The following is a 14,768-nucleotide window of genomic DNA, read 5'->3' as shown; positions in this document are numbered from 1 at the left end:
TATGGAGTCAGGGTCGTTTATATAGAAACGGTTCATCCCAAAAATAAAACTTGCTGTCATGAACTAACCATTTCTTTTACTGAGAGTTGAAGTTCCCAGGGAATTGCTTGGTGGTTAAATAATTGACTATGTCTGCATACCAAGTTCCCTGCCTTCAACTCTAAACAGGCTTTCATCAGGAAATGCGTCCTTGATTTCACTTTCTTGGACTTGCATTTCTTGATTCTCTAGCCTGGACAGGTGGTCAGCCACCTGATTTTCTGTTCCCTTTCTCTCCTGGATATCAATATCAAACTCCTGTAGCAGTGGCACCCATCTTATCAACCTTGGCTTCATGTCCTTTTTGCTCATCAGGAATTTTATGGCTGAGTGGTTGGTGTATATGGTGGCTGACGCACCAACTAAGTAAGATCGAAACTTTTCAATTCCGAACACTACAACCAACATTTCTTTTTCAAGAATGGTGTAGTGTTTCTGAGAGTCATTTAGTGTTTTGGACACGTAGAAGATGGGATGTGTCAAATTACCCTTTTTCTGCCCTAACATTGTTCCTACTGCCACATCACTCGTGTCGTACATGAGAATAAAGCGCTACGTCCAGTCCGGTGCTATCAGTACTGGAGTTTTCGTGAACGCATACTTCAAGGTTTCAAACGCGTCAGTGCAGTCTTCATTAAAGTCATAAGGCTGGTTCGCCTCTAGTAATGTGCTTGGAGGTCGCGCAATCTGAGAGAATCCTGTAACGAACCGTTTATAGAAGCCAGCATGCCCTAGAAAACTTCGTAAAGTTTTAACATTTGATGGTGGTGGAAGTTTTGCTATGACATCTATTTTGGCTTCATCTACTTCCAAGCCAGCCTTAGATAATTTGTGACCTAAGACAATTCCTTCAGTCACCATGAAGTGACATTTCTCCCAATTCAGCACCAAGTTTGTTTACTCGCATCGAGTGAGAATGGCCTCCAAATTATCTAGGCATGACTGGAATGAGTCTCCAAAGATTGAAAAATCGTCCATGAAGACTTTAACGGTCTTTTCTAGGAAGTCAGAGAAGATAGCCATCATACATCTTTGAAATGTCCCAGGTGCGTTACACAGCCCAAAGGGTATGCATCTGAATGCAAATGTTCCAAAGGGACAAGTAAACGTAGTCTTCTCCTGATCTTCCAGATCTATCAAAATTTGGTTGTAACCAGAGTATCCATCAAGAAAGCAATAAAGTTCTTTGCCCGCAAGTCTGTCAAGCATTTGATCAATGAAAGGAAGGGGGAAGTGGTATTTCTTAGTTGCTACGTTGAGCTTCTTGTAATCCATACAGATGTGCCAGCCCGTGACAGTCCTCGAGGGTATGAGTTCATTATTGTTGTTGACTATCACAATCTTTCCCCTTTCTTGGGAATGCATTAGACTGGACTTACCTAACTACTGTCGGATATAGGATAAATAACTCTTGCATCTAACCATTTTAAAATTTCTTTCTTGAGGACTTTTTTCATTATGGGGTTCAGCCTTCTTTGTGGCTCGATTGACCCCGACATCCCTTCTTCTAGCCTAATCTTATGCATGCAATAAGATTGACTAATGCCACAGATATCCGCAAGCGTCCAGCCTATTGCACGCTTGTGCTTTTTCAGCATTTGTAAGAGAGATTGCTCAGTAGGCTCTCTAAGATTTGCGAAAGTGACCATAGGTAAAGTGTTGTTGATTCCAAGGAATGCATATTTCAAGTGTTCAGGTAACTGTTTCAACTCGAGTTCTGGTGGTTCTTCAAGTGATGGATGCATTAGTTTTGTCTGCCGCTCACTCAGACTTGGCGGCTCTGATTCTTTCAAGTTCTCCTCCAACGCGAGGACCTCACATATATGGGTCTCTTCTTCAGGCAACTCAATACTGTTAAGTTGAAAATCTTCACTATCTAGGACATTTGATGCATTGAGCACATTAAACTTCACGTCTTCATTGTCCATGCGCATAGTTAATTCACCTTTATGCACGTCAATCAAAATTTTCCCAGTAGCTAAAAAGGGGCGTCCAAGGATAATTGGTACCTCCCTATCTGCTTCATAGTCCACGATAATAAAGTCTGCTGGGAATATGGGATTGTCAACCTTCACCAGAACGTCTTCAATCTTCCCTTCTGGGTACTTAATTATTCTGTCAGCAAGCTGAAGAGTAACAAAAGTAGGTTGTGCTTCGCCAATCCCCAATTTCTTAAAAATTGAAAGTGGCATGAGATTAATGTTGGCTCCTACATCGCACAACGCATGACCCACATCCAATCCTCCTATCGAACAAGGAACTATGAAGCTCCCAGGGTCCTTCTGCTTCTTTGGTAGACTGTTGCTTACTAACGCATTACACTCTTGCGTTAGCACTATTACTTCCTTCTCACTGACTCTTCTCTTCTTTGTCAAAATGTCCTTCAAAAAATTGACAAATGTTGGCATCTGCTCTAAAGCCTCTATAAGTGGAATGTTGATATGCAGCTACTTTAGGAGCTGAAGAAAGCGCTTGAATTGTTGTTCATCATTCTTCTTCATCAGACGCCTAGAGAATGGTGCATTCAAAGGCACCTCAGGCTTTCTCGCGTTAGACGTACTGTGTTCTGAATGGCTTGTAGTCTCGGGCGTTCTTTCTTCCTGATCCATTGAACGTATGATGCATTCTTTCGAAGGACTGATGTCTCTTGGCTTTTCTTCTTTCTTCAAGAGGTCTTCCACTTCGCAACGTCACCGCGTGACATTGCTCATTTCTATTATTGCTCCTAGGTGTTTCAGTATTGCTAGGTAGAACTCCAGGCTGCCTGTTTTTCAACTCGCTCGCTATCTGCCCTACCTGAATTTCCAGAATTCTGATAGATGACGCCTAACTTTTCAGCAACGCGTCATTCTGGGCTATGTATTCCTTCAATAGGTTTTCAAGCGGAGATCCTGAGCTTGACGTCTGTCCTCCCTTATTAAAGGGTTGTTGATGTGGTTGATGCGTTTGTTGAAATGCAGGTGGCGGTCCATTCCTTTGCTGTTGGTTCGCCCCTGGTTGGTGCTCCTGATGATTTCCTCCTATCGAAGAAAAATTTGGATGGTTTCTCCATCTAGGATTATATGTATTGGAAAATGGGTTGTTTTTAATGAAACATACTGACTGAGGATTCTGCGAACAATCCGCATAGGAGTGAGGATCTCCACAACCCACACAGCTAACCATGAGCTATCCAAACGCCCCTACCTGATTCACCTTCTGCTGATTTGATGCGTTTCCTAGCGTTATGTTCTGTAAAATGCTGGTCATCGTAGCCACATGAGCAGAAAGTGTGGCTATTGTGTTGGAATCGATAGAATTAACATTCTAAGATCTCTTCTTCCTGTTAGCTCTTCCATCATACGTATCATCCACCCATTTCATATTGTGTTTAGCAATGCGGTCTAGTATCTCTTTAGCCTCAGTATAATATTTGTCCATAAGTCCACTAGCTGCTGCTGCCTCTGCTGCCATATGCAATGCTCTATTTAGTCCTCTATAAAACGTCTCCATTTGGATAGTTAAAGGTAATCCATGGTTCAAGCAATTCTTGACGAAGCCCTTAAAACGCTCCCATGCGACGCTTAAGGTCTCAACATCTTCTTGTTCAAATTTCATAATCTCTCGATGCCTCCTCGCGTTGGTGGTAGGTGGGAAGTATTTTTGCATAAATTTTTCCACCAACTTCTCCCAAGTGGTGATTTCACCGGGCTCCAGTGAGCTCACCCATTTTTTTGAGTCATCACGCAAAGAATAGGGAAACAAGGACAACCTGATCGCCTCTGGGGTGATTCCAGGAATCACAAATGAATTAGACGTTTCCAGGAAACACTTCATATGGGTGTGAGGATCTTCACCACGACCACCCTCAAATTGTCCAGTAGACTGGAGCATTTGGAACATAACAGATTTCATCTCGAACCTGGTTCCGTTCGGCGGTTGGTATATGATTCCTGGAGAGAAATCATATAGTACAAAGGACGTGTATTCCCTTATGGAACGCGTGCCGCTATTCGCCATTAGGATCGGATTCTATGAAGCATGAGCTAATTGCTGAGCTAGTTGCTGATTTTCCTGTTCTTCCACCATTGCTCGTTGCTTGTTCTGTTGTCTGAGAAATTGCTGCCTCAACCTTCGACGACGGTTAGATCGGTTCCTATGCTGGAAGGTCCTTTCAATCTCGGGGTCGTATATGAGTTCAGGAGTGCTCTCCCTGCACTTAAACGTTCACAAGCTTAGGTTTAGCTTGTAACACTCCTTCGACCGAAGTGTTCCTACAACAGATACAAACGAAATTTCTAAAAGACTAAAATTACAACTACACTATACAGAGAGTAAGGATCTTGATAATTTTCAAACTGAATAATTTGCTAACTATGAATTCTAGAGGGACTTCATCTATTTATAGGCATTGGTCATGTTTACTTGATGAATGGACAACATTAAAGTCCATATCCTGGTCAGCATTAAAGTCCATGCCCTGGTTAGTCGCCTGACTCTCGGAAGCTTTTCAGACGCTGCCTGCTGCTTGGAAGCTTTTCAGACGCTACCTGCTGCAGGTGCTCATGCTTGCAAGTGGTGATGTGACACAATCATCCTGGATCAATGAATCTTCTCTGCATTGAACTCCTTCCGACGCATGGTCCATGCGTTAGAGCTTTCCCTGTGACACTTCTCTAATGCGTTAGCGTTAATGTTTGTGTTGAAATCCTGCAGTACAATGTGTTAGCATCGTGATATTTAGTAATAAAACATCTTTTGCATGAGTTTGCTAATGTTTAAATAATTCCATGCGTTTCTACTAAAAATGAGGAAAATTTATCATTAAAAACCTTAGTTATTCCAACTTAAGAGCAAAAATAACTTGTATTTCTACAAGTTATCAAGTGTTCTAAGGCAAGTGAATTACCAACAAACAGCTTTTAAGATGTGGAGCAAATTGAATGAGCTATATGAGACTAAAAATCTGCCTAACAAACTTTTCCTAAGGGAAAGGTTCTTTACCTACAAGATGAATGCTTCTAAATCCTTAACAGAGAATCTAAATGATTTCAAAAGGATAACTACTAAATTCAAGACTCAAGGAGAAGAGATTAGGGTAGATAATGAAGCTTTTGTGCTTCTCAACTCATTGTCGGATTCCTATAAAGATGTGAAGACTGCCCTAAAATATGGGAGAGATTCCCTAACTACTGACATCATTATTTCTGCTCTCAAAATCAGATAAATGGAGCTTATAACTAGCAAGGAAGACAAGTCTAGTGCAGAGGGCTTATTTGTAAAAGGCAAGTCAAAACAGAACAATAAGTCAAAAGGAAAACAAAGCTCAACTGAAGAAGGGAAAGAAAAGTCCAAGGTTAGATGTAAATATTGTAAAAAAAAACTTAGACATTTAATCAAAGATTGCAGAACTTTGAAGTGGAATAATGAGAAAAAAACAAGCAATCACAACCACAATCGAAAGTCCAACCTAATTAGTCAGGTGAAGCCTCAGTTTGTGAGGACTTTTACCTTTATTCAGATGCTTTGGCTACCTCCAATTGTAAGGCAAAAGAATAAGCTAATAAGAACCTAGATTGGGTTCTAGATTCAAGGTGTTAATTCCACATGACACCCCATAAAGACTGGTTTAGTACCTACAGAGAGTTGGATAGAGGATCTATCTACATGGGAAATAATAACTCATGTTCAGTGGTTGGGATTGGCTCAGTCTCACTAAAACTAGAAGATGGAACAATCAAGCTATTGAGGAATGTCAGACATGTGCCTAAGCTGAAGAGAAATCTAATTTCACTAGGCATGTTTGATTCTATTGGCTGTGAATACAGAGGCAAGGAAGGTTACTGTGAAGTCTTGAAGAACAATAAGCCTATCCTTAGAGGGGTGAAGATTAATGGAGTGTATGTTGTTCAAGGAATTCATAAAATTCACTCAACTTTGATTGTGACTCAAAAGCAGCCTACTGAAGAAGATCTTTGGCACAAAAGACTCCCACACATTAGCACCAAAGGTCTACAAGCTCTTGCCAACCAAGGAATTCTACCTAAGGGAGTTCATCAGAGCCTATCCTTTTATGAACATTGTGTGATAGGGAAGACTACTAGGTAGAGTTTTTGAAGGCTCAGCACACAACCAAGGTCATCTTTGACTATGTGCATTCGAACCTATAGGGTCCTTCATCTTTTCAGTCCTTAAGTGGAGCCAGGTATTTCTTAACCTTTGTTGATGACGATTCTAGAAAAAGTTGGATTTATTTCCTTAAATCTAGGATTTAGTTTTTGAAAAGTTCAAAGAATGGAAGATCATGGTTTAAAAATTTTCTAACTGTTAAATTAAGTGTCTAAGAACTGATAATGGACTTGAGTACTGTGCAGAGGAGTTTAATGTTTTTTGTAAACAACATGGTATAACTAGACACAAGACAGTTAGGTATACACTTCAGCAAAATGGGGTGGCAGAGAGATTGAACAGAACAATAATGGAGAGAGTAAGAAGTCTATTGTCTGATGTTATACTTCCTGAAAAATTTTGGGTAGAAGCAGCCTCATACACTGTCTATACACTGAACAGATGCCCTCATGCATCTCTTAACCTTCTAACCCCTGAAGAAAAGTGGACCAAACAACCTCCTAACCTGAATAACCTAAGGGTGTTTGGTTGCACTGGTTTTGTTCATCAGAGTAAAGGGAAATTAGCTGCCAGAGCTGTGAAGTATATGTTTTTGGGCTTCACAGAAGGTGTTAAGGGGCTTAGAATGTGGCACCTTACTGAGAAGAGATGCATCACCAGCGGAGATGTTGTTTTCAGAGAAGATGAAATGTATATGCAGAGATTTAATCCTAATGTTTTAGCACCTCAAGTGAAGAATGATAAAATTGAGGTGGAGCAAGTTCTAATCCCTACTTCTGATCCTTCAAGCTCTGAATCATTTTTTATCAACTACCTCATCTAGAAGAAGAAGTAGAAGATGTCACTATTGATCCTGAGCAAGAAGAACCAGATTTGAGAGGGTACAACCTAGCTAGGGATAGGCAGAAAAGAACCATTGTGCCACTTTCAAAGTACGAAGATTACTTAGCTTTAAATGTTTCTGATTTATCTAATGATTCAGAACCTTCAACCTTTAAAGAAGCAGTTAAATGTTCTAAAGCTAAGATGTGGATAGAAGCAATGAATGAAGAGATTGATTCACTAGTGAGAAATAACACTTGGGAGTTGACACCTTTGCCAAAAGGATGCAAGCCAATTGCATCCAAATGGGTGTACAAGTTGAAGGAGGGTTCCCCTAATGATCTAGGACCTAGATATAAAGTTAGGTTGGTTACTAAGGGTTTTACACAAAGGTCGGGTGTTGATTTTAATGAGATTTTTTCTTCAGTGGTCAAGCAGACTTCTATCAGATTGTTGTTGTCTATTGTGGATCAAAATAACCTAGAGCTGGAGCAACTAGATGTTAAAATAGCTTTTCTACATGGCTTCCTAGAGGAAGTTACCTATATGAGCCAATCTAAGGGGTATGAGATCAGAAGGAAAGAAGACTATGTATGCCTACTTAAAAAGTCTATCTATGGCCTCAAACAGTCCCCTAGATTCTGGAACAGAAAGTTTAGTGATTTTGTACAGAAGAATGGCTTTCATAAAAGCTCATATGACAGTTGTGTTTACATAAACACATATTCCTACACTCATCCTATCTACTTGTTACTATATGTGGATGACATGCTTTTATCAAGAGAAACTATGAAATAGTTAAATAAAGTAAAAGATTTACTCAAGTCAGAGTTCGAAATGAAAGACATGGGAAATGCAACAAGAATACTAGGCATTGACATTATTAGAAACAGAAAGACTAGTATTCTAAGCATTGATCAGTCATTATATTGCAATAAATTGTTAAAGAAGTATCAAATGATAGAGGCCAAATCAGTATCTACACCTATAGCTAACCATTTCAAACTCTCAGTAGAGAATTCACCCAGAGAATCAAATATTGAACATCAGAAGATAATGTCAACAGTCCCTTATTCCTAAGTTGTGGGAAGCTTAATGTATCTAATGGTGTCTACAAGACCTGACATTGCCAATGCTACTAGCTTGGTGAGTAGATATATGGCTAATCCGGGTAAGAGGCACTGGGAGGCAACAAAGTGGATAATGAGGTATCTTAAGGGTACTTCTAATGCTAAACTAATGTACCAACAGCTTCCAGACAGTGTACCAGAGCTGATTGGGTATGTTGACTCAGATTATGTCGGAGATCTAGACAAGAGAAGGTCATTATCAGGGTATATCTTCCTATATGGAAAATGTGTCCTAAGCTGGAAGGCTACTTTACAATCAGTAGTAGCCCTTTCTACTACTGAAGCAGAGTTTATTGCCCTTTCAGAGGCAGTAAAGGAAGGCCTATGGCTAAAGGGTCTCCTATGTGACTTCGAAATTAAACAGAATATAGTGAAGATATTTTGTGACAATCAGAGCACCATACATTTATCTAAACATCCTCAGTACCATAACAGAACTAAACAAATTGATGTTAAAATATCACTTATTCGAGAAAAACTCCCGTCAGCTTCTCTGTGGACATAGGCTATCCTTGGTCGTACCACGTAAACCATCGTGTTCATCTTCTTCTCCGATCGTCTTGTTCTATCGTGTACCTTTGAGCCATCGATCGTGTAGTATTTATCCAACGATCGTTTAGCTTTTAGCCATCGATCGTTTACCTCGGCACCCTTATCGTGTAGACCCTCGTCGTCATGAACCTCATCTTCTAGACGATCTTCAATAAAGCCTTCATCATCTAGACAACTCTTCCCTTATCATCTAGACGACTTCCTGCTTTACCTCCAATCGGCTAGACGACTGCAGTCTCATCGTCCAGGTGATTTCCGGCAGCATCTCCCTCCGATTCTCTCTTTTTTTTTCTCTCTATTTTCTCTGCAACAAAGAAAAGAAAAGAATAGATATTAGAGTTCTACAATCAACAGCAATGCCTTCTTCTAATCTCAGCCATCAAGGTGTAGGGATGAGATTTCTCATCACACGGATTGTGCTTTTAGCACATTGTTTTATGTTTGTATGATTATCAAAGGTGGTATCCTATATTCGTATAGGACCTGAATAATGTTAAGCCCAAAAGATCAAGTGCAGTGTGTATTTTTCAGCCCATATTTCATTTCTCAAGCCTAACAGTTTGAAGGAATTCAACTCAAAGAATTGTCTGTTGGAATGGGAGCTCTTTATGCTGCATGTTTATTCTTGGGAGTGAATATTGCTTCTTCAGTACAAACAATTGTTTCAATTAAGCAGCTGGAATGTATTCACCAATTGTTTATGCATTAGCACAGACTCTAAAATCTGTACATTTATAATAATGATTTTATGTAAAATTCGTTAGTTAAGTTTTGTATTAATATTGAACAGGGTTCAGTGCAGATTTCATACATTGCTGCACAAACCATAATATTTGGTGTCATCACATATTATAAGGTTAATTTTGAAAGAACTTTGGGTAAGATTTGATTTTGTTGGACTAAAGTTATGCAAAATTATTCTAGATGTTGGTTATAACATTGGAATTAATGATTTATTTTGCAGGGAAGTTTCTACTTTATATCATTTTCATGTTCCTAACTAACATTCACATACTTCACTTGTTATGGTATGATGGCTGTTGGACTCACTACCACACAACATATGGCAGCCATTGTTTCTTCTGCTTATGGAATCTTCTCTCTGGCTTTCTTGTTCCTAAACTAATAAGTAATAAAGTCATCTATTTTTTTCTTTAGCTAAAATTGAAATTAAAGCAAATTTGATTAAGGTAATTATTTTAAACGATAAACTACTAGAAATATTTACAAATATAGTAAAATGTCACTATCTATCAATGATGTTTACTAATGTTTATCACTGATGTCACAGTAACAATCTGCTATATTTATAAATAAGTTAGCTTATTTTACTATATTTGAAAACCATCTTTTATTTTTTTTTCTTTTATTTTTTCTTTTTTCTTGCCTATATTGTAAATCAGAGTATTCCAGGATGGTGGATTTTGTTTTACTATCTTTGTCCTGTTTCATGGACTTTCAGGGGAATTATTAGTTCACAGCTTGGTGATGTAGAGATAATGATGGTAGAAGCTGGCTTTGAAGGCTCTGTGAAACAATATTTGGAAGTAAGCTTGGGATATGGAGATGGAATAATTGGGGGAAATGGTAAAAAATAACGCTTTAAGATTTTACTTTACAAAACTAGCATCTTTTTTTAAAATTTGTAAAAATAGTTTTTCTCGATTCATCTCAGACGAGATCGATCATGGAATTTTAATTAAAAAAATCAAAATGTTCCAACTTATCGATTATTTGGGACTTTCTCGGTACATCTCTCTAGATTATGCACCAATATTATGTACATCTCGGTGTTAATCTCGAACAAAATAATATCGAGATTCTATATATTTGAGCTTTCTCGGTGAAATTTGGGGCATAACTAACACCGAGATTCTACATATTTGAGCTCTCGGTGAAATCCCGGGCATAATTAGCACCTAAATTCATATATTTGAGCCTTTTTGATAGAATCTCAAGCAACACTGAGATCCAGTATATGTCTCAAATCTTACCCAATTTTTCGAAAATTTTTATCTTTCACAAAATTATAAAATGTTGGATTAATTTTAAAATTCTATTTTGATAATTAGAAAACCCATTTGGAATTTTGGAAATTCATATAATTGTGAAAACATAAATTATACTAAAGATTTGAAAAAATACGTAATAATTTGATATAATATTTAGTAAACATAATTGAATTTGGAGGAATTTTGAAAATAATATAAGATTTGGTATAAGATCTTGGAAGATTACATAAAAAAAATAGCAAATCTCGGTTTGTAATCAGGCGAGATATACCGAGAAGGCTCAAAACAAAGAATAAGTTGGAAAAAGTTGATTTTTTTTAACTAATTCCCAATGGTCGATTTCGCCCGAGATGGATCGAGAAAAACTATTTCTACGAGTTTTCAAAAAGTATGCTAATTTTGTAAGATGAAAATCTAAATGTTTTATTTCTGAAAATTTCTCGATGATTGGAGTTTCAGTTGCTGTGCTTTTTGCTTTCATCTTCCTTTTCTTCTCAATCTTTGCAACTGACAACTTCTAATTAAATGATTCTGAATAAGCACATGGACAGTGATGAATGAAGGAAATGGAATGTGGATGATGTGTTATGCTTATCCAGACTTTATGCGATACTACTTCTAGATGTATGCGTTATTAATGAAATGCTTGTAGTATGCTATACGTTGTCACAAGTTTCCTTGCGCTGAAACCAAGTATAATTCCAACGCAAGTTTCTCGGTGTGATCCGAGGTCGAACACAGGGATTGCTTAGTTAATGCGTTACGTTCGTGATATATACGACCGGGGGTTTTTCAATTAATAAAAGTTGTGTGTATACAGGTATTTAAAGTTGCGGTAAAGTAAAGTTGTGTAATAAAATAAAGTGTGATAAAAGTAAACCTAAGCTATTATGATACAAGATACAGGATACATGATAAGTTTGAGACGACTGTAAAGATTATACAAAGGGTCATGGTATGCGGTGGCAAGTCTTTATGTATGAATCAGAAATAGAAAAGATAACTAGTATAAACATCGCAAGTTACTAATTGCATTAAAGACATAACTACGGTTCCGCTTTCCCTTGGTGTACACCTCTCAGTGATCGACTGTGTTCCCACATCTCTGTGGTGAAACAAGGATTAACGTAATGAACGCAAGGTTGCTTCCATTTCTAAAAGCACTTCTCGCTTTGATTAACGCATTCTTCCAACCTTCTCTCGATAGGAGGAACGGCATCTTCACTTCTGCTTTCACAGGTGAAGATGTTGTCTAGCATGCTTTAGCTAAACATGTTTATTTCTTTAACACAGATTAATTTACTTGTAAGATTCATGCTAGTTATCAGGGGATTAAGAAAACATCATGGAGAAAGTGATTAATGAAGGAACGAAAATAGACAGGAAGATGGAGATGAAAATGATCATGACATTCAATACTAATATTTAGGGTCTGATACATGGGTGAATGATAGAGATTAAAAAGATAAATACAATTGATAATAAAGAGATAGAAACAAATACAGAAGAGTGCCAACATATTGACACAGATCTGGACGGTGAATTTTCTTGCCGGCGAATGGAATGAATGTAGAAAAGAGCTTCCCTCTCAGGCTTGCTCATCTAATAGAAGTGACTTTGGTATAGAGCTTCAACGGCGGGGATTGAAAGGATTTGCTCTGAGTCTCACCTCTCGGCCTTGTCTCTTGAATCTTCCCAGATCTTCTCTGATCAGGCTCTTCAGACTAGTCTCTCTCTCAATGTACAAATATCAAAATAAGCCCGTATCAAGTATATTTTCCAATAGAATTTCAGAGGCTATTTATAGGCTCAGCATTGACTATTTGTAGTGTGGACCCCACTTTATTGCTATGGCAATTTCGGAAATGGTGGAGTGAATATTCCTTCTGTTACGCAATCAATCCCATCAGAAATGCACAACGGTTAGCTATACACGTGTCTGGATCCTTCGAAATTGCGTTGCTCTTTTGCATCTTCAATCGTTTATCCGCATGCGGTGTTATTTTTTATTACCACATGCGGTTGAAGTTGTGTTGATCGCAAAGCTCTTGATCGATTGTCGCATGCGCCATCATTGTGTTGATCGTCTATTAATTCTTGGATGATGGGCGCAATGCGACGTAGATGCGTTGTTCTTTTCATCTTGAGCCTTAAACGCATGCGGTGACTTGATTTCCTGCAAAACAGACTTGAAATATTCTCTTCTACCATCGTAATGGTGTTAGTGGGTGTATTGACGACAATTTATAATTCTTGCAGTTCTTAGCCAATTTCTATACAATTGATGCAACTTTCCTTTCTTATGGCTGTAATATCTAAATAAAGTAGCATAAATAACTCGTATTTCTACAAGTTATCAACAACTTCTCTCAAACTCATCAACTTTCAAAGCAAATAGAAATAGTTTTACATTTTTACAATTAATATTGTTCTAATCAAAGTTGTAAAGGAAAATATTATTATTATATCATTAATTTAGTGCTTTTTATAAGTTTAAATCTCTCTCCCTTCTTTTCCGTTGAGATGTTATGTATTCTAAAAAAAAAAAATTAAAGTTTATCCAAACAATTTGGACTATCCAATCCAAACTATAAAAATTGAATTGAATTAATTTTCATTCTGGGTAGGATTAGATTGAATTTTTTATGTCTTTTTGGGGTTAGATAGGTCCAAGTTACAATTCTAAAAATTCCAATTGACCCAATCCAACCCAAATTTCTAATATTATTAATTATATATATATATATATATATATATATATACATGACATTTGTGATAGATATCTTGGATTTTGAAATTTAACGTTTGAGTGTTTACGAAAAATTTAGTTATTAATATGTTTCGTAAACAAATTTAAGTATTTTAAGTTAATAAAAATGTAAAAAAATAAAAAAATAAAAAAAAAACCAATAACCTAACAACCCAATCCAACCCAACCCGAATTTTAAGGATTAGGTTAGAGACCATATTCGGGTCATTCAGGTAGCCAACCTTACCAACCGAATTTTTTTGGTGGTCTGACTAGATAAATAGCAAAATTTAAGTTTTCATTTGGATAAATAGCAAAAAAATTTTAAAATTGTAAAAATAGCAAAAGAAATATAAAATTAAAAAATAAAGGTTAACAATTGCCAAAACTAACCCCAATGGAATTTTAAAGATTTGAGGGTTTCAAAATCATTTGAAAATAACAAATACACTCTATCTACACCTATCACACACTAAGCACTGCATTCTGACAAAGGGTCTAATTTACCATCACACCTCACACAGTAATCAATGAATTTAAACCAAAACCCTAACCAAACATTTATTACCTAAAAATCATTCCACACAAGAAGAAAGTAGGAGGGTTCGACGGAAGAAAGACCTTCATTTCAAAAATCGTTCAAGAGAAGAAATACCTTCTCGACAGCTTCTAGTGCTTGACCTTTGATATTAAAGTTCATTCTCGATAGCTCCAAGCAGCAACTTCCAGGGAATTTTACACGACATTAAATATTTCTCCATAGTATTGAGTCTAAATACTTGTTTCTAGTTCTTTTAAGCACCACCTTTAAGCTCTTCACTGATTGCAAACTACTTAAATTTTCTGCAATGCAATCTGCTTAAATTTTCTAATTCCATACAGCATTGTAATTCCCAAATTTCTTCTAATCCATGCATTGCAATCGGGTCTACCTCTTATTTGCACATTGAAGAGATGAAAACAGTGCTGAACGAAACTGTTTATATATAATATATAAGTATTTCATTATTTTTTTCAAAAATAAACAAAGATTTAATATTGATTTTTAGATATCAAAACGTGGTTTTATTGTTAAATATTTAGATTCAAATCTTTTGGGATATAAAATAATGCCCTTTTTTAAGAATTGAAAACAAAAATGATTAACGAAAATGATATAAAATCTTGCCATTTGGTTGTATATATAGAATTGATAAGTCTACGATTAATCAAACATTACAAACTATGAAAAAAGAAAAAGTGAAGGAAGAAGTAGAGCTAACGAAAGATTAAGAGTAGCTGGAATAGCTGGTGGAAAAAACCAAACAAGCAAAGGGCTAATAGTTCTCAACAGCGATGACGAGGTATGTTTTTATT

General features: G+C 37.0%; 1 non-coding gene across 1 annotated transcript; it reads left to right on the top strand.

The window, feature by feature from the left end:
* Positions 1–3,547: 3,547 nt before the first annotated feature.
* LOC120070483 lies at positions 3,548–3,651 on the top strand. Its single transcript, XR_005479977.1, has one exon. It is a non-coding gene; the product is annotated as a small nucleolar RNA R71 (small nucleolar RNA).
* Positions 3,652–14,768: the final 11,117 nt, after the last annotated feature.

This window comes from Benincasa hispida, chromosome 1 (assembly GCF_009727055.1).
Source record: "Benincasa hispida cultivar B227 chromosome 1, ASM972705v1, whole genome shotgun sequence".
NCBI lineage: Eukaryota > Viridiplantae > Streptophyta > Magnoliopsida > Cucurbitales > Cucurbitaceae > Benincasa > Benincasa hispida.
Note: the sequence above shows the minus strand (reverse complement) of the source record. Positions and strands in the feature narration are given on the sequence as shown.